A 21,013-nucleotide genomic window follows, 5' to 3' on the forward strand; every position below is an offset into this window, starting at 1 on the left:
AAAACACATAGCCACTTAACTCCAAAGGAAGATCCTTTCCCTTAGTTTTTATTCCTTTGAGGTGGATCACTTTCTGTGCTACATCTTGTTTCCTTCTTTTAGGCAATAAGTCTCTTAGCCTATCCCTGATGGCACATGAATTAAAAGGAGGGGAAAAATCTGTATTTAAAAAAAAAATAAAGCATATCTGGAGAATTTTCAAAATATCTCTATCACATACTTTTTTAGAAAGCACATGCACATAAAAAGCAAAGTATGCTTATTTTCATAAAAGCTGATCTGAAAGTAGCCCTGTAAAGCAATGTTCTATTAGGTGTATTTCTGCATTTACTTAAGTGTATATAAAATATATAAAAAGTTTTTACCAAAATAGGGCAACTCTCCCTGCTTACCTTCCCTGTACTTTGAATTATTTAGGTTTTATGGGCTCTCTTTGTTTCTCTTCCTTTAATTGTTCTTTTATCATCTCTGAAGAAGTATTTTTACTACTAATAGTGGTTCCCTGACATTTTAACTGAGTAAATGTGCTGAAAAACATATATAAAAATAGAAAAAGAAAACACACAGTCTTGGGAGTCCAGAGACATTTTAATTCTTTGACTGCTACCAACTTGTCTGGTTAATTTTGAGAAAAATCAATTTGTTTGTTGATGAAGAAGTGGTTATTCAGTATTTGCAGTGTGCTCTCCCTCTCTCAGCCTCTTACTTTCCCTGAGCTCTTGTTTCCTTTCTCGGTAAGTGGAGGATAATCCAGATAATCTCTAGGGTCCATTTCAGCTCTTTAGTCTATGAGCTGAATGTTTACCTTTTTTCTCTAAATGTTTATAAACCATGAGTTCATAAACTTAATTTGTTGCTGACCTAAAAACTATTTACATCATTAAATAGAAACATAAAAAAATACGGTTTTGCTTCTTTTGCTCTCTTTTTACATTTTGTAGGAAGTGTTACTTCCTAACCACCCCCCCGCCCCGCCCCTTTCCCTCTTCTATGGGAAACCTACCTCCAGTAAGCCTTCTGGTGAATATTTCTTAATTACACCCTATTGGTCTACTTCTTGTGCTTCTCTGAGATGAGAAATGGCAAAACGGATCCCTTGTTCTGCCGGCTGCCTGTTGAAAAGTCTACTGCAGGAAGCTGGAGGCGGTTGCCCTTTGTGAGCCACGCTAGGAACTTTCCAGGGCTGCTCTCTGAAGCTGCACAGTGGGTATGGTCTACCTCCAGTTCTTACAGGATTCATTTACCTGTAGGACTGGAAAATAGCAACATTTAAAGGTTAACAGACTGATGTGACTTATGAAAACTGACCTGGGCACCTCAGAGTGCGGTGGAAAAAGAGCTCTGAGCAGAACGTGCGGTGCATAGGATGGGATCTCCAAACGCGGTTCTCAGACCAGGTGGTACCAAGAGACAAGCCTAACTGAAGGAGGCTGGGGGTTGCCACAGGCCACTGACAACTGTCACATTTCAGATGACTGGCTAGTCTTAAAATTTGCCATGGGGTTTTCTTTAATGACATGTAAATGATGGTCCTGCTCTATTCCCTCCAGGTTCCTGAGAGTCATCTACTCAGCACTGAGAACCCCATTCTGGGGGCATTAACCACTGAGGGAAAACCACCAGTCAGGCAGCTGCTTCTCTCTGAGAATCCTGCAAAACTTTGTTCCAGTAACAACTGATCATTAAGAAAAGTCAGGAGTCAGGATTCCCTGAGAAGTAGGTAGGATTCCAGAGAGCACGAGAACAGCATTCCCAGCTGTCCAGGCTGATTTCCTTCCACTGGTTGCTCTTGACAGAAGCTCTGAGCCACCTTGATGGGGATTGTCTGATGACAAGTTTCACAGGCTGTCAGTGACTGTTGAGCCTGAGTGGCCCTGATGAAGGGTAACAGGGTTTAATTGCTCTTTGGGGGGAGGTTCTGGGGATGCTTGGGGGTGAAGAGTGCATAGGGAGGAATCAAAATATATATTCATTTACACAGTGGGATGGTCCTGCTTAAAATAACCTGCCGTCCTTCAAAACATCTTAAAGCTAAACTTAAAAGAGTTATACCAGGGTTTCTCTCTCTCTAGCTTTGCGTTTGCTGCTGTTTGTTGAGGATTTCTCCCTAGTCAGAGCTGGGGAATGTGCCTGCTTCAGTCATGCTCCCATGATTTAGACAAGAAAAGAAGGCCCAGTGGTCCAATACCTGTTTCCTGGTGCAATCCCCACCCCACAGCTTTTTGGCATTTCCTTCTGTTTTAGCACAAATGGAATGAGTGTGACAGTCTCATGTGTGTCCCTAGAGAATTGCTATCTCTTTCAGGAGAACAAGCCATGCCCACCAAAGCACGCAATGAATTTCATATGTAATATTGTCAGCAATCTCCATGAGATCCTGCATTAGAGAAGAATAAGAGTGAGGCAAGGGATGCTTGCCTGGGAGTGCTTCACTGCCAGATTACTTGCACAAGTGTGCAATTCCCTCACTACTAGAGCAACAACATCAGTCTCCATGTTGGGTGAATGGAGGCTAGGAGATTTTTCCTAAGCTGTGTGCATTAGTATTGCCTGAAACGGGACAAAACCACACTAGCTTTTTGTCTTTGTTCTCCTTCCCTGCTTCTCTGACTGGTGATGCAAGATCTGGCAAGTCCAATTTGTTTATTCATTTTTCATTCTTAACTGTGTGTTTGAAACCTTAACTATGTTATGGGAAATGAGCCATACTTTCTGAGCACAGTCCCTTTAGGACTAAACTCTAGTCTGAGATACTGAGCGATGTAAAAATCTAGCTGGATACCTGAGCTGTACTTTTCAATGCCTGAAAATGTTCCTAAGCACATACCATTGCAAATTTGCCTAAAAGTTGTTGAAAACAAGACAGCAGGACAAAATGGTGTTTCTTATGCAAAGCCCCACATCACCAAACCAAGACTTAACAGTTTCAGTTCTCCCAGAAATGGCATCTTAAAACAGTCTATCAGGAATTGCCTGATCAGTACTAGGTAGGAAATCTCTTTGATAGACCTTTGTTATCCCCTAAAGGAAGTAATTCTGCAATAATCAATCCATCTTTTTGCCTAGTGGTACTTCCTTGTTTTCACTTTCTTCTATGAAATCAGTCTTGCAAGTTGCACAGCAACACAGAGCTCGTTTTTATCTGCTAGATTGGAAGCTGTCCAGTTTGAATCGATTTTTGCTCAAACGAAGTCTTAAAATTATGCCTTAGTTTATCCCTTAATAATATCAATCAAAATCACTACTTGATTTAAAATTTAGAAGTACCAATTTAACAAATACGGGAAATGTGTTAACTGTTTATTTCATGTCTGTGACCAATTGCACATATTTATGGGAAAACTAAATTTATAAAATATATCCTGTGCTAAAAAAGAAACTTGATGTTTATCTAATAGTTTACCACACATACTCTGAATCTTTAACTGAAACAAATATCATTATTTTTTGAACTAGTTTTAACAGCGTAATATTGTTATTTGTCAAAAGGCTTCATGAAGTTTTAAAACTATGTCTTGAAGCAAAGCAATGACAATAATATGGGTAATTAAGCCTCTACTTTAATGCATAAAATGCTATATGCAGCAACACTGAGGCTTCCCCCATGACTCCATGCTGTACACCAGCCAATGTCGAGGTTGAGTTGGAATGGGCTCTATTGAGATATAACAAGAATATTGTCTAGAGATTGCTTCCAGAGTACTATAAACATTTCTTTAAATGGAATTTTGTAGGGGACAGAGAAATCATATCTGAGATATGATTTTAGGACTATATGAATGTAATGTTCATATTTTTCCTTATTGACTGTAATTATTGTCTTCATCATCTTCATTTTTACTATGAAGTTTGGGCCATAGGATTTGGAATCAATGAATTTTGAGAGTCAACCTCCTACTTTAAATCCATTTCCATAGGAGTTGCTGTAATGTGAGTTGCTATGATGAAGCAATGTATGTTATATTTCTTGATGAGAGTCCATTTTAAAATACCTTAGGTTGGACAAATTCAGAGTTTTTAAAGGTGGATCCCAAGAGCCTTCGTCTCATTCAGTTCTAGCCACTTGTTAAGCTTATTTGATTCCTACAAGAAAGATGCATGTGTATATGTACATATAAACCTTTTATTATTTCTTTTCATTTTGCAGCCTTTAAAACTTAAATATATGCTACATGTACGTCATTTATCAAGCATAATAAATTCACATCTATGATCTCATTCTGGAAAATATAGTTTCTTCCTACTCTCATCTAAGCTCAACCATTCTTCAGATTTCAGGTCAAAGTCATTTCTCCATCAAGGTATTTCCTTACTTCCCAATGTTTCAGTTCCTTCTGTTACTTTTTATAACAGCACCTTTTCCCCATACCTCTTCTCACATTTTATAGTATGGATCCTTAATATTTCTTTTTTTAAACATAAGCTCACTGAGTATAGAGTCTATATCTGTTTTGTGCATTACTCTTTTTTTTTCCTATAATACCATACCTGGGACATAATAGATTTTTCATAAATAGATGGAAACTTACTGATAATGATTATTAAATCATGTAAACAAAGCTCTAAAAGTTAATAATTATATAGAAAGTTATTAGAAAATGCTTTGATATAGTAAATTAGTAGACATCCAAGTTTTCATTTTTTTTGAGGTGGAATGCTTGTTTTAATTGCAAAACATGAGCATTAGCAGGAAATATAAAAATATAAAACATATACATTATGTGAGAGAAACAGTATACTCAAAAGGAAGTCTTTGTGAAGAGAAATTATTAAAAAAAAACTAATAAAAAGAATAAAGGAACAAGCAGAGAAGTGGGGGAAAAACAAGTATGCACTAGATGCCATTGGAGGAGAAGAGTCCCATGAACAAAACTTTGTTGGAGTCTTCTTCTATACCTAGTTTTTAAACTAATAAAGAGCAAGTAAGGAAAGAAAAATAATAGCTTTACTGAATGGAATCCAAGTGGATCTAGTAACAGGGTCCTAAACTTACACCAATCTACTGATCTGATCACAGTCAATGCTATATCTAGGTAGGCCAGTGTAGTTACCTAAAAGGGTAAGACTTAGGTGTGGGGGAGCAGAGAAGAAGACAAGCTCTCTGCAAGCTGATTCACTCCAGGAAGAAGAAGCTAGAGATGCATTTAACATGCCCAGTTTCCCTCTTAAATTTATGAATCAGATGTGTCACATCCCCTCCCCAGGATGAGACTGAGACAGTTCAAAGGCCAGAGTTACATTGACTGAACTCTCTGTGTAGGAAGGAGATGTCAGAGTTGAGAAGTGTTTCCCACCTAACAAATGATATTAGATAAAGGAGAGATATCACCTTCATAAGGACAAATGTAATTGATAAATATTGACAATATGTTCATACAATGGCAATAGTTGGGATAAAGGTCAGATTTAATAGATTAAGGAGCAAAACAATGACAAAAAAGTAGAAATAGGTACTATAAGCTGATGTCCCAAACAAAGGAAGGGAAAGCTGTATCTATCAGAATAGAATAATATGCTGTTAGCCCTGGATTATGAATCTGACAAGGCCATGAATACTTTCCCATCAATTTCCTCTTCTACCTAAAGCAGATTCAAGATTTCACAGAAGCAAAACCTTTTATTAGCCTGTCGGCTTTTGTCAAATCCCACTTGTTTTCTGCTGTAGGATATAGTGATCCTATCAGGGAGACAGCTTTTGAAAATAACACATTGACCTTTTATTAGTTTGTATTTTCCTACGGTAATGTCATCTTTGGAAAACTGCTAATTAAAAACAAACATCTAAAGGTACACTTTATCATTTTATATTAAATGAGGATTTACTTATTTTAAAATATATATATAGTGCAAATGATCTGCTTTCCTAAGTGTATACAGTATACTCTCAATCTCTAAGCAACACAACACATTCTGTAAGTGGATCTTTGGTGATAGAATTGCATAAATTGTCTGCGCTTTCACTTTTAATTCTAGTCTAACCCTTTTAGTCTGGTGCAGTGGTGCTAGCACCTAATAAATCTACTTGGCACGTAGAAGAAGTCATTTAGCACAGCTGGCCTCATTCACAGTCATTTAAGTATTTTGAATCAAGGTTTCAAATGGCTAAGTTGCTGTAGTTGCTTCCTGCTAAAATTAAAAAAAAAAATCTGATTTGCTTTTATCCTTTATTGGTTAGGCCTAAGTTGTAACCTTTGAAATCTACATTTCCTATGTCAGGACTGACTGCTCAAAAGAGTTTCATTTTAAGTGCACAAGTGCACTGAAAAGAAATGCTATGAATGGACATAGATTTATAGGCAGAACCATGTACAGTTTCTTCCAAATAGACTGAGAACCCTTTAAATAAATAGACCCATGGGTTTTCTCCAGTTGGTATGGAAAAACACACATAGGTAGGGTTGCTTCAATTGTTAAATTCTATTCTTGCTAACAAAACCCATGTCTATTAGTTTCTTGAATAAGCTCTGGCATTTTACAAAGAAATGCATTCTTTGGCTTAGGTCATAAAAGACTTTCTTAGTGTGTAGTGAAAGATACATTTACCAAGGTGTTTTATTACTCCACGGTTGGAATTAATCTCTCCCTGCTTTATGCTTCCTTAGCACGTTGTAAGTACCTCTATTACAGCACTTATTACCATCTGCCTCCATTTGGAGTTGTTAATGTGTATTTTTAGATTATGAGCTCCTGAAGGGCAAGGACCATGCCTTTCTCATTTTATGTCTCCCCTAAGGCTATAGGCAGTGACTTGCATTTAGTTGGTGCTAAATAAATGTTTATTGAATTGACTGAGTAGGTGGCATATACTTAGAGTGATGTTCTTTGAAAGAAATGTTTCACTTAAAAATCGTGGTTGACAGGAAAGTTTGGAAAAAATAAGTAGGCTGAAGTTATTATGGGGACATTTGCAGAGCAAGTGAACTCTCTTGGCCAGTTTTCTTTGATGTTATATTTTAGTATGTATTAATCTGCCACCAACTATGAGCCAGAGGCCCAAGAAACCCAATGGTATAGTTGCAGTTTAAACCTGAAGGGATGAGAACCAGCAGAACCAACGGTATAAGTTTCAGTTCAAGTCCAAAGGCCTAAAACCAGGAGTGCCAGTGTCCAAGGAGAAGAGAAGATTAAAAATCTCAAGAGAACAAATTTGCCCGCATTTTTGCTCTATTCAGGTTCCTAATGGATTAGAGGGTGCCCACCTACTCCTGGGAGGGAGATATTACTTAGTCTACTGATTCAGATACTAATCTTTTCTGGAGACACTCTTGCAGACACACCCAGAAATGTTTTCTCAGTTATCAGGGCATCCCCTTTAGCCCAGTCAAGTAGACACAGATAATTAACCATTAGCCATGTAGATTGGCATAAAGACTTTGGAACAGACAACCCTGAAATCTAACCCTTTTCACTCTCTTCCTAGACACTCAATCCCATAAGGTTTACCTAACTTCTGTGAGCCACAATCCTCTAAAAGTGAGAACAGTAGTATCAGGTTCAAAGTTCCTGCAAGACCCAGATAGGCTGTGTATAGAGACCAGCTAGCATATTTTAGGATCTAAATAAACCGTTTCCTTTTATTGCCTTTTCTCCTTTCTTTCATCTGAAAATTTTTGATAAGATCTTGATACCTGGGGAGGGTTTTACTCAATACCGATTTCCTGAATTCTGCGTTGGTGCCTATGCTAAGAATCTGAGGCATGAGGGTGATGAAGATACACCCTGGTGTGTAATACAGAAAACTCCACCCAGTATTCTGTGATAACCTATGTGGAAAAGACTCTGAGAGTGAGTATGTGTACATGTATGCCTGGGTCACTTTGTAGTATAGTAGAAACGATCACAACCTTGTAAATGAACTGTACTTCAAAAAAAACTTTAAACAGTGAAGAAAAAAGACACCTGGCAACACTCGTAGTTGAGGATGGACAAGCCAGCTGGAGAGAGATTGTTGGTGTAATGCTGTATTATAGTAGAGGTGTATCTGGGATACTACACAAGTGGAGAGGATGGAATCTTACCTTTCTTGTAGTTTCAGAAAAGCCTTCCTTGGAGATGATAATGTCTAAGCTTATTTTTGACACCAAAAATAAGCAAGGCAAGTAGTGGGAGGGATATTCCAGGCAGAGGGAAACATGTGCACCAAGACAGAATTGGAATAAACCAGGATGCTCTGTGTTGCGAGCTATTAGAATATAAAGAGAAGAGATGCCAGGAGATGGATCCGCAGAGTCAAGGCAAAGTTTATGGAGATCTTGCTAGCTCTGCCAAGGAACTTTGACATTATTCTGTAGGTCAGTGCTTTTCAACTTTTGTTAAGTAAAAGACATCTTCCCACTCCCCCCATCCACCCCAAACTGATGGCGTACAAGGAAAGCTCATGTAGTGAGAACAGAGAGTGAAATAATACCTTGGATTCACCTCCCATCTAAGATTTACCAACTCTTCCTTCTCCCCTATAGGACCATTGAAGCAATTCCAAGGAAATGTCAGAATTTCAGGAACCTAGTTGGAAAACCACTGCTACAGTGGATGAGGTATAGCTGGAGAGTTTTAAGCAGGTTGTAGAAGGAAATGGAAGTGTAGTAGTAGCAGTCCTTTGGGCACTGAACTTGAGTTTTGAACTCTGAAAAATACCCTTACTTGCTATCAAAGGCCCTATCTCAGCTATCATGTGTTCTTTTGAGGTCAAAGTCTTTGTAAAGAAAAGTTCTGTACATCTGGATACCAGACAATTTAGTTGGCTGGAGTTTTTCCTATCTGGATACTGTTTTAGATCTCATAAGTTTCGTGCCAGATTTTAAAGGTGCAGGGTAAACATTGTGCCAACCTTCAGTAATTTCACAGCCTAGGGATGTCAAATTAGATAATTTAGTAGTTACATAAATTAGTAATTATTATGTGTTATAGTAATTATGTATACTACCAGTTACTATGTGCATAGTAAAGAAATCCTTCCAAAAGAAGGCAATGAGGTAGTGAAAGCTGAGAATGACAGAAATTAGTCAGGGAGATGGGAGGAGAAGACTAGCACAAGCAAATGAATTGCAGGTCAAGGGAACAGAGTGCACAAGCATTTAAAAGCAGGGCTTATATGGAGGACCTCAAGTCCATCAGTGTTGTACCTGAAGATTGTGCATCAATCAGATATGTCAGTCATTGTTTAATCAGGTGGTGCTGTGGAGTAAAGAATTTATCATCAGAATTAGAGCTTATACAATAATAGGAGTTGGGCAAGTAAAGGATCAAAAGAGTTGAAGGATAAAGATAAAATATTACACACCAGCCCTCCTATGGATCTGGTAGGAAAATCAGTGAGGTAGAAACTGCTTCTGGAGTATAGCTGCAAAGGAGGCTGGTATGAATGGCTATGGACATTTGCTAAACTTTTATTTTTAATTTATTTTTTGTCTTTTTTGTCCTTTTTAGGGCCACACCCATGGCATATGGAGGTTCCCAGGCTAGGGGTCTAATCAGAGCTGTGGCCAATGGCCTAGGCCAGAGCCACAGCAATGCTAGTTCCAAAGCACATCTGTGACCTACACCACAGCTCACTGCAACGCCAGATCCTTAACCCACTGAGCAAGGACAGGGATCAAACCGGCAACCTCATGGTTCCTAGTTGGATTTGTTTTCTCTGTGCCACAATGGGAACTCCTACATTTGTTAATCTTTGAAGCTCCTACCTCTGAAGTTTGTAGTAGAGTGTCTGCTTGTCAGCCTGGGGCCTCTGTCACTTAGCATTGTCAGCAATCAGGGATGACAGCTGTAAGTGGAAAGGAAAGAGACCAAACTGAGACTTTCCAGCATGTCTACATCTCTCTCATGACCTCTAAACATCCATGACCTTCCAATGTATGGGTAGTTGTTTCATTTCTGTTTCCCAAGTCTCTTATGATTTATATGTTTGGTCAATTCTAACCTGGAATTCCATAGAAAAGGCAATTCCAGAAAACAATTCCCAGTGTAACCAAGCTAACAAATGATCATCTAGCACACCAGAGTTTATGGTGGCATATGACTCTTGAAAAAGTTGATACAAATCTGATTTAAGAGGCCTTTTTCCTAAGGGAAAGGATTTCAAATTTAATTACCATTCGCAGCTTGTAGTAAAAAAAAGTGTGATATGATTGGATTTGCATTTAGACTGTGAGAGAAGGATTGTCAAGGCTTGGGATTAAAAGTGAGGAGGTCATGTCTCACTGCAATGTGCTGATATGAAGCTTATCCAAATGAGGGTATATGAGCCCTCAGTCTACAGCAGTCTTTCGGGAAGACAAGAAATTGAGATGATACTCTTCTGTTTTGGGAGAGAGTGCAGGTGATGACATTACACCGGGAATTCAGTCAGAGGAACTACTTCATAAAGAGTAGGATAGAGGAAGTTCATTTTGGACACAGTGAGTTTGAGATATCTAGAGAAAAAACACATAGGGCTGAGAAGTAGCCAGTTTGAAATATAGGCATGGAGCTTGAAACAAATATGGACTAAAGATAAAGATTTATGAGTCATTAACAAAGAGGTAGTGGTTGAAATAATAAATGCGGTTGACCATGGAGAGTACATAGCATGGTAACACCAATTTTTTAGGAGAATACAGAGGAAGGGGAACCAGCCAATGGGAAAGGAATAGATGGGGAACTGAGATTAGAAGCAAGGGTCTGGTATATTGCAAGCCAACATGGTAGGATATTTCCAAGTAGAGGGAAGGTTCATTGTGTCAACTCAACAGAGATAATGTAAGAAAAATATTGAGAATTACCTGTTTTTTCAGTGAAGTGATGAAAGTTGATGGTTTTGGGGGAGGGAGTGAAGAGAAAATTGAAGAGTCAGTGTAAATTACTCCATCAAGATTTTGGTCACAAAATAGATAAATGGTATGAGAAAATGTGTTTGTGTATGTGTGTTTTTCTCTCTAAATGGGAAAACAGTATGCATGATTGCAAAAATAAGATTTAAATTTGAAGATGTTTTCTAGTTGCTAAAAAATAAATCTTGTCACTATCACACATGTTCCTTCTGTTGCATAATCTGTGTAACTGAACCAGGCTGCAAGGGATATGGCAGTCATGCTAATAGACTGACTAGATTGAAATTTTTCACCAAGGACAATCTCCTTCTACACATAGAACAGGTAAAATGAGAAAGGTTTTTCAGGGAGTTAGATGCAATCTCTGCAATTAGTGTCTCTCTGTGGTGTGGAAGGATGGACTGCTAAAGTGCTTTACAAATCCTTTATTTAGTAGAGGGCTTGAGGCTACATTAGCTTCAGATTTTTAACCCTGAGTTTGAGCATGCTTTTTGATTTGATTCTTTAGGATGGATGATGATTAAAGGTAATTTTTCTGAATATTACAAATATGGAAATGAGCAAGAGACCAAATCTTTTCCCACTTAGATCTTACAGGGCATGAACTATTGACCATTTTCTAGTTACAGATTGAAGTCAGCTCTCTGTGTAGGCAATGTTCAGCCCATTCACATGTCTACATTCTCTAAAGTAGCAAAGTTGAATAGAAGTTTATTGTGCTAATGGCCCAGAAAGCACGTGTACAGAAAATCTCTCTTTAATAAAGCATGACTTTTATTCCCTCTAAGCCTGGTGATGTTTTGTTTGATCTCTACATTCACCACATCAACTTAGAGATTTGTCATCTATATTGTTATGCACAGTTCACATGTAAAGAATCACTTATAACTATCATAAAACCAAATTCTTCCCTCCAACGTATTATCCCATGGAAGAGCCACTCAAATCCTATTACAGCTAATTCCAAGGGGATACTTCTTTTGTCAGGTTGAAAATAGATTTACGTTTTTCCTAGAAATAGATGAACTCTTGGCTGGAGTTGAGACATACAGAGATTTCAGCTGGCTTTGTGTTTACTGAGGTAGGATTTTACCTGGTATTATGTAAACGGATTTTTGGTTCATGCAATTATATTGGAGGTTAATCTAGAATCCTAGAGATAGAGAAAATCTCAAGGAATATGTTTTAAAAGCCAGTTCTGATAAACTAGTTCTATCTCAAAAACACAAATGTGATTTCTTAACCTTTTTCATACTGTTCAGTAAACAAGCTTGCTCTGTAGGAATGTACTTTCCTTTACCTGAATCCCAAATACGATGTTTATGTTTGGCCAGATGTTAGTTAATTGAAACTAATTACATTTCCAGAATAATCCTAGCATCTGGAGTCAGTCAGGCTGTAAAGTAAAGCTGAACTGAAGCATGGTGTTTTCCCTGCATTTCTCCAGCTGCTGCAGGAAAGGAAAGATCAGTGGTAGAAGTATTTTTAAGTCAAATAAACCAATTCAGTTCATTTATTTCATTTCCATTCTTTTGTAAGTAGCAAGCAACATCCTGCCTGGTTATTGTTAAGCAGGGTTACCACATTTAAATTAAAAAATTCTGAAGACATGTGAATGGAAAACAGCATTGAAATCATGTGTTGCTTTTTCACTAAGTTGAGTATTTTGTTGATGCCTTGCTTGCATACACATTAGTGCCAAGAAGGTTGTCTCATGTGGTTGTATTTCTAAGTGATAACCACTACAGTTTGCATGCCAGGAAGGAGGTTTAGGATTTTAAGTCATGAATTCTGCTTAACAATGTCTTAATGAAGAGACTCAGGCAAGATTTTTTAAAATTCCCAATTTTAAAATCACAGGTGTTTTCATTAACTTCCAAAAAGCTGAAGAGAATTTTTAGCTGCTCTTAACTATTGATGATTTTCACACAAATTCCTTGTACAGCAAAATAACTTTGTCAGAGATACAATGTTATTTTTGCCACCTTGGCAGCTGGTTGCTGAGTGGTAGAAAGTAGCTGGCTTCATGATATAACTGTGTCCATTTTAAGACTAGGTGATATAGTGTTAGACTTCAAATTACTCTCAACAGCTAAAGTACAAGGTCACCACTCATCCAACGGTAAGTGAATGACTAAATGAAGTGATTGTTATGACATCCTATGGTAAATCTGAATATAGAATGTTGAGAAACTTTTTTGAGACCTCTAGAAATATAACATCTTTTGGTAAGTCTTTTCCATCCATCCCTACATCTATCATTGAAACAGCTGGTTTATTTATAGACAGGAGCAGACCACCAGTAAGAATGAAGCCAAGCACTAGCTTTTTCTTAAAAAGAAAATTGGTTTTGAGGTTTGTTCCAATAGAAGTACAACTTAGATACCAGAACAACCTAGGATAGGATATTATCTGAGATACAATTTCATTTGTAATGCTAGTAGGAAGTTTAAGATGACTGCGTAATATTGTTACCAAACTTGGAACTTGGGTCTCGTCACTTGACATGCAGTAAAGCCAGTCTACTGACATCAGGTTGTGGTGAAGGAAAGTACAGCATTTTTTTCTGCAAGTCCAAGCAAGCAGAACAGACAGCTCATGTTCGAAAGACCCTCCAGATGGCTCTCAGGGAAGGGATTTTGAAGGCAAGATTAGGAGTGTAGGTTGTAGGGTGAATCAGCTCATGCACATTGTTTTATAATGAGGTATCAGGGTGATGTTTAGGGAATCTCAATGATCAGTTTTCTGGCCGTAGCTGGTCTGAAGTCTAAGTACTGGTGGTCAGGATTCAGTTAAATTTTTCCACCTGGTGAAGGTTTCAGTAGCCATAAAACAACTCCAGGATATGTCTTATGGTATTATCTTTAGCTCTTGAGGAGGAACTAAAGGTCCTTGACTATATTTTATGGCTAAACTATTATTATTTTGTCTTGATTGTTTTCCTTTGCTTATGCGTTTTCTCGCTTCTCTGATTGCATTTGCTCTTTGAAACTTAAGAGGCCTAGGAAGCTAAAGCTTTGCTGTAAATAAGAGGTGGAGGATGCTTTTACTCTTCTCTCTAGATAATCTTGTATTTTGTACCTCAACTTATGAGAATGGATGCTAGCCTCAATTCCATATACTTCTATCTCTTGATTTTTTCATTGCCAGTTCTTCTGAGATCAGTGTACTGCCTTTTTCCTGCTGGTGTACAGCCCTCGAGTTTCACCTCAGAACCCTGGTACACAGTAGTGACCCAGACATCCTTCATCTCAGACCTCCATGGTGCTGTCCATTGTCCATCATCCTCACTGCAGTGCCACAAATGGCCTTGGGGCTTTTTGGCTTCCAGGAACCAAGTATGTATCTGCCAGTACCCTCCCTGGGCCAAATCACCCTGATTATTTAATTGGAACCTATGCTCCTAAACAAATCCTCTCACTAGATATTTTCTCATTGTTATATGCTTACTGGCTCCCATTGTTCTATGTATTTGCCAATTCTTGATATTCTTAGAATTTTAAATCTTTGCCAATGTGGTGGTTTAAAAAAAGATCTCACTTTGGTTTTCATTTGCATTTCTATCATTATGTAAGAGTTTGGCTTTTTTTTTTTTTTTTTTTTTTTTAAGTACTGAGCATTCATATTTGTTCATCTATAGCACTCCCGTTCAGGAATTTGCTCTTTTTCCCTTTTCTTGGGTCATTTTTAGTTGATATTCTGAATTTGGTTAAATTTGGGATTTTAAATGCTTTGGTTATATATTTCAGGGATATCTCATGCTGATTTGTGGCTTGTTATATCATGTTCATTAAAATCTATTTTAATAAGCAAAATTCTCAATTTGAACAGATTTTTCCTATTAGTTATAAATGCTTGATTGCTATATGTCTTGGCAAGATGAATTCCTAACCAATGCAACAAAATGAATAGCCTTTTAAGGAGCATTTCGAGGATAACAGAATTGTGCTTCTAGTACAAACTTACTAGGGGTATTAATCTATTACTTTGGGGGAATAAGAGGCTCTGGCTAAATGTATGTGTATATACGTTTATATACATGCACACTTACACTTGCACATATGCACGCATATATATATATATATGTATGGCAATCTCCATCATGAAATATAATGTGTAATTCTTTATAATAGTGAAATGCTGATGTGTATGCACTCTGAAATAATGCAATATCCAGATTGATTCGGCCATTTCTTTTGTACAACCATAAACTCTTTTGGCTGCAAACATATCTAACATGGCCTAGCTCTTCTTGGTTATTAGGGGTGAATTCTTACCTTTATTAATGATAGCATATGGACCCGCTTCTGTTTTTATTTCTAGTAAAATTAAAAATAATTGATTTTTAAAGGATGCTCATTTTAGCATCCTCAGGTTGAATCTGAAGGGTTTTTGCAGGGAAATTTTGAGTTTCTTTCACCTTTTTATCTATAGTTTCTCTGATAGAGCAAAATTCTCAAATCACTTCTCTATTCAGTGGATCATTTCCGTAAAACAACAAAGCAAGGCAAACACACACCTTTACTCTCTTTCCAGAGGTGTGTGAGGGTTGTGAAATCTAATCTTATTTTAAATTCTTCCATCCATGTATTAAATATGAATTGATTTCCTCTGATGTAGGAGCCCTTTCTGTTCCTATGGCCAGGGGGGGGGAATTTTATTTTATTTTATTTTTTATAATTTTTTTATTTTCCCACTGTACAGCAAGGGGGTCAGGTTATCCTTAGATGTATACATTGCAGTTACAGTTTTTCCCCCACCATTTGTTCTGTTGCAACATGAGTATCTAGACAAAGTTCTCAATGCTATTCAGCAGGATCTCCTTGTAAATCTATTCTAAGTTGTGTCTGATAAGCCCAAGCTCCCGATCCCTCCCACTCCCTCCTCCTCCCATCAGCCACAAGTCTCTTCTCCAAGTCCATGATTTTCTTTTCTGAGGAGATGTTCATTTGTGCTGGATATTAGATTCCAGTTATAAGTGATATCATATGGTATTTGTCTTTGTCTTTCTGGCTCATTTCACTCAGATGAGATTCTCTAGTTCCATCCATGTTGCTACAAATGGCATTATGTCATTCTTTTTTATGGCTGAGTAGTATTCCATTGTGTATATATACCACCTCTTCTGAATCCAATCATCTGTTGATGGACATTTGGGTTGTTTCCATGTCCTGGCTATTGTGAATAGTGCTGCAATGAACATGCGGGTGCACGTGTCTCTTTTAAGTAGAGTTTTGTCCGGATAGATGCCCAAGAGTGGGATTGCAGGGTCATATGGAAGTTCTATGTATAGATTTCTAAGGTATCTCCAAACTGTTCTCCATAGTGGCTGTACCAGTTGACATTCCCACCAACAGTGCAGGAGGGTTCCCTTTTCTCCACAGCCCCTCCAGCACTTTGTTATTTGTGGATTTATTAATGATGGCCATTCTGACTGGTGTGAGGTAGTATCTCATGGTAGTTTTGATTTGCATTTCTCTTATAATCAGCGATGTTGAGCATTTTTTCATGTGTTTGTTGGCCATCTGTATATCTTTGGAGAAATGTCTATTCAGGTCTTTTGCCCATTTTTCCATTGATTGATTGGCTTTTTTGCTGATGGGTTGTATAAGTTGTTTATATATTCTAGAGATTAAGCCCTTGTCGGTTGCATCATTTGAAACTGTTTTCTCCCATTCTGTAAGTTGTCTTTTTGTTTTCTTTTGGGTTTCCTTTGCTGTGCAAAAGCTTTTCAGTTTGATGAGGTCCCATGGGTTTATTTTTGCTCTAATTTCTATTGCTTTGGGAGACTGACCTGAGAAAATATTCATGATGTTGGTGTCAGAGAGTGTTTTGCCTATGTTTTCTTCTAGGAGTTTGATGGTGTCCTGTTATATATTTAAGTCTTTCAGCCATTTGGAGTTTATTTTTGTGCATGGTGTGAGGGTGTGTTCTAGTTTCATTGCTTTGCATGCAGCTGTCCAGGTTTCCCAGCAATGCTTGCTGAATAGACTTTCCTTTTCCCATTTTATGTTCTTGCCTCCCTTGTCAAATATTAATTGACCATAGGTGTCAGGGTTTATTTCCGGATTCTCTATTCTGCTCCATTGGTCTGTCTGTCTGTTTTGATACCAGTACCACACTGTTTTGATGACTGTGGCTTTGTAGTATTTCTTGAAGAATACTACTCTGGGAGAGTTATGCCTTCTGCTTGGTTTTTGTTTCTCAGGATTGCTTTGGTGATTCTGGGTCTTTTGTTGTTCCATATAAATGTTTGGATTGTTTGTTCTAGTTCTGTGAAAAATGTCCTGGGTAATTTGATAGGGATTGCATTGAATCTGTAGATTGCTTTGGGTAGGATGGCCATTTTTACAATATTGATTTTCCCAATCCAGGAACATGGAATATCTTTCCATTTCTTTACATCTTCTTTGATTAAAGTTTTATAGTTCTCGGCATATAGGTCTTTTACCTCCTTGGTCAGGTGTATTCCGAGGTATTTGATTTTGTGAGGTGCAATTTTAAAAGGTATCGTATTTTTGTATTCCTTTTCTAATGTTTCATTGCTGGTATACAGAAATGCAACTGACTTCTGAATGTTAATCTTATATCCTGCTACTTTGCTGAATTTATTAATCAGTTCAAGTAGTTTTGGGGTTGAGTCCTTAGGGTTTTCTATGTATAGTATCATGTCATCTGCATACAGTGACAGTTTGATCTCTTCTCTTCCAATATGGATGCCTTTTATTTCATTTGTTTGTCTAATTGCTGTGGCTAGGACTTCCAAAACTATGTTGAAGAGCAGTGGTGAGAGTGGGCATCCCTGTCTTGTTCCAGATTTGAGTGAGAAGGCTTTCAGTTTTTCCCCATTGAGGATTATATTTGCTGTGGGTTTATCATAAATGGCTTTGATTATATTCAGGAATGTTCCCTCTATACCCACTTTGGCGAGGGTCTTGATCATGAATGGATGTTGGACTTTGTCAAATGCTTTTTCTGCGTCTGTTGAGATGATCATATGATTTTTGACTTTTTTTTTGTGAATGTGGTGTATGATGCTGATTGATTTGCGTATGTTGAACCATCCTTGTGAACCTGGGATGAACCCAACCTGGTCATGGTGTATAATTTTTTTGGTATGTTGTTGGATTCGGTTGGCTAAGATTTTGTTGAGAATTTTTGCATCTATATTCATCAATGATATTGGCCGATAGTTTTCTTTTTTGGTGGTATCTCTGGTTTTGGAATGAGGATGATGGTGGCATCATAGAATGTCTTTGGGAGTATTCCTTCTTCTTCAACCTTTTGAAAGAGTTTAAGGAGGATGGGCACCAATTCCTCTTTATATGTTTGATAAAATTCACCTGTGAAGCCATCTGGTCCTGGACTTTTATTTGTAGGGAGTGATTTTATGACCTCTTCAATTTCATTTCTAGTGATCGGTCTGTTCAGTTGGTCTGTTTCTACTTGATTCAGTTTTGGCAGGCTGTAAGGTTCTAGAAAATTGTCCATTTGTTCCAGATTGTCAAACTTGTTGCCGTATAGTTGTTCATAGTATTCTCTTATGGTTTTTTGTATTTCTGCTGTATCCGTTGTGATTTCTCCTTTTTCATTTATAATTTTGGTTATTTGGGTTCTTTCTCTCCTCTTTTTAGTGAGTCTGGCCAGGGGTTTGTCAATTTTGGTTACCTTTTCAAAGAACCAGCTCTTGGTTTTATTACTTTTCTCTATTGTTTTTTGAGTCTCTATTTTATTGATTTCTTCTTTGATCTTTATAATTTCCTTCCTTCTGCTGACTTTAGGACTTTTTTGTTCTTCTTTTTCTAATTCGTTTAGGTGGAGGGTTAAGTTGTCAATTTGGGATCTTTCTTCTTTTTGGAGAAAGGCCTGTATTGCTATAAATTTCCCTCTGAGCACTGCTTTCGCAGCATCCCATAGATTTTGAGAGGTTGTGTCTTCATTATCATTTGTTTCAAGGTAATTTTAAATTTCCTTCTTGATTTCCTCATTGACCCATTGGTTTTTTAGTAGCATGTTGTTTAGTCTCCATGTAGTAGGTTTTTTCTCTTTCCTTTTCCCATGGTTGGTTTCTAATTTCATGGCATTGTGGTCAGAGACGATACTTGAGATAATTTCTATGCTCCTAAATTTATTGAGATTAGCTTTGTGTCCCAATATGTGGTTGATTCTTGAGAATGTTCCATGCGCATTTGAGAAGAATGTGTATTCTGCTTTTTTTGGATGTAGTGTCCTGAAGATATCAATTAAGTCTAACTTTTCTATTGTTTCCTTTAGGATCTCTGTTGCTTTATTGGTTTTCTGTCTAGAGGATCTGTCCATTGATGTGAGGGGGGTATTTAGGTCTCCTACTATGATTGTATTCTCATCAATATCTCCCTTTATGTCAGTTAATATTTGATGTATGTATCTGGGTGCTCCTGTATTTGGGGCATATATGTTGATGATAGTAACATCCTCTCCTTGGATGGATCCCTTAATCATTAAGTAGTGTCCTTCTTTGTCTTTCTTTATGTCTTTTGTTTTAAAGTCTATTTTGTCTGATATGAGTGTTGCGACTCCTGCTTTTCTGTCATGTCTATTGGCGTGAAATATTTTTCCCCACCCTTTCACTTTCAATCTATATGTATCTTTTTTCCTAAGGTGAGTTTCTTGTAGGCAGCATATTGAAGGTTTTTGCCTTTTTATCCACTCAGCCACTCTGTGTCTTTTGATTGGGGCATTTAGTCCATTGACATTTAAGGTGATAATTGATAGATGATTATTTATTGCCATTTGAACCTCGTGTTCCAGTTGATTCTATGGTTCTCCATTCTTCCTTTCTTTTTTTTCTTTTTTTTTTTTTTTGGTTGGATGGTCTCCTGTTATTATCTGCTTGAGTGTATTTTTTTTTTTCATTTTTTGCAAATGCAATATTTGGTTTTGGCTTGTGGTTGCCCTGTTTTTTAAGTATTGCTAACCCCTTCCCATAATTGTGTATTTTAGCCTGATGGTCCTGTAAGTTCAAACACTTCATTACTACATTAAAATTAAGAAGAGAGACATACATACAAACAAAAAGGGTTATTTACCTCCTAACATCCCTTGCCCACATTTTATGGTTTTGATGACTCTTTTTTATTTTTTTCTTTTTAATTTTATTTTGTTTGAAGTATGTTTATGGTTAAATCTGTATGCTGGCTTATTTGAGTGACTGCTCTCTGATTGCGGTTTCCTCAGTCCTAGTTCTTCCTCTTCTTTTTTTTTTTTTTTCTTTTTTCTTCCCTTTCCTTCCTTTCTTTTTGGTTTAGAGAAGCCCTTTCAATATTTCCTTTAACCTGGGTTTTGTGTTGCTGTATTCTTTAAGTTTTTGTTTGTTGGGAAAAATTTTTATTTCCCCTTCTATTTTAAATGATATTCTTGCTGGATAGAGTATTCTAGGTTGCATATTTTTTCCTTTTAGCACTTTAAATATCTCTTGCCATTCAGGGGGGAGAATTTTAATCTTGAAGCCTGAGCTTTTCCCACTGCCTTGCCTGGTGATCCTGGTCCTCGGCTCCGTCTGACTCAACACTTTTTTTATAACTAATATTTTTGTAACATTCCATGATTCTCCTGATATAAAAGTCATAATATAACCCATCTATATACCTAGCTTCTGAACTCAATATAGTATCTTTTCAGCAATATAAAAGAGAATTTGTTGTTCATGTCAATGTTTAAAAATTCTAATGAAGGATGCGCTGCAGATCTATCTATGGGGACATAGGCAACTCGTCATGACTGCCTACATCTAAAACTCTCACAGCTTTCTAGAGAATTCATAAGTAACTGAAATTGTCTTCTTTTATATCCTAGTTGTCTTATTTAAAGTCAAGAGGCTCCTGTGTTAGTTTTCAGTCAATGGGCTTGGCCAGAAATTTGTACACACAATTCACTGTTTCCAGACCACAGCCTCTCTCCTTCCCTTGTAAGTTATTTTTGCCTTTATGACTTGATTCAACCTATAGACTGACTTTTTCATATTTGGGAAGCCAGTTCTAGTGGGCAAAATAATGATGTGAACATTTCTCAATTATTTGTTGACACTACAAACATGTTGAAAGAACCACCACAATAGAATAAGTGATGAAATAGCTAGTAAACTAGTAGATAGATTTTAAGACTTTTAAAAAATTTTCTCTTATATTTGACACTTGGAAGTCATGGCAATATAAGTTTTTTTTTTT

General features: G+C 37.2%; 1 long non-coding RNA gene across 9 annotated transcripts in view; it reads left to right on the forward strand.

Annotated features, from left to right (window-relative positions):
* LOC106506349 (uncharacterized) overlaps positions 1–21,013 on the forward strand; it is a 411,165-nt gene that overhangs the window by 40,661 nt on the left and 349,491 nt on the right. For 3 of the 9 annotated variants that reach the window (XR_014829253.1, XR_014829255.1, XR_014829254.1), the window contains exon 3: positions 13,959–14,146. The exons of 5 other annotated variants lie outside the window; for them this stretch is intronic. This is a non-coding gene — a long non-coding RNA (uncharacterized LOC106506349). Of the gene's footprint in view, positions 1–1,550; positions 4,219–13,958; positions 14,147–21,013 lie in introns of those variants that run through there. One more of the 9 variants, XR_002339154.2, reaches the window with a different exon arrangement.

Source organism: Sus scrofa, chromosome 15 (assembly GCF_054392235.1).
Source record: "Sus scrofa isolate SSC_HxYL_T2T_F1_AM1 chromosome 15, Sscrofa_HxYL_maternal_Yorkshire_Landrace_v2.0, whole genome shotgun sequence".
In the NCBI taxonomy this organism is placed as follows: domain Eukaryota; kingdom Metazoa; phylum Chordata; class Mammalia; order Artiodactyla; family Suidae; genus Sus; species Sus scrofa.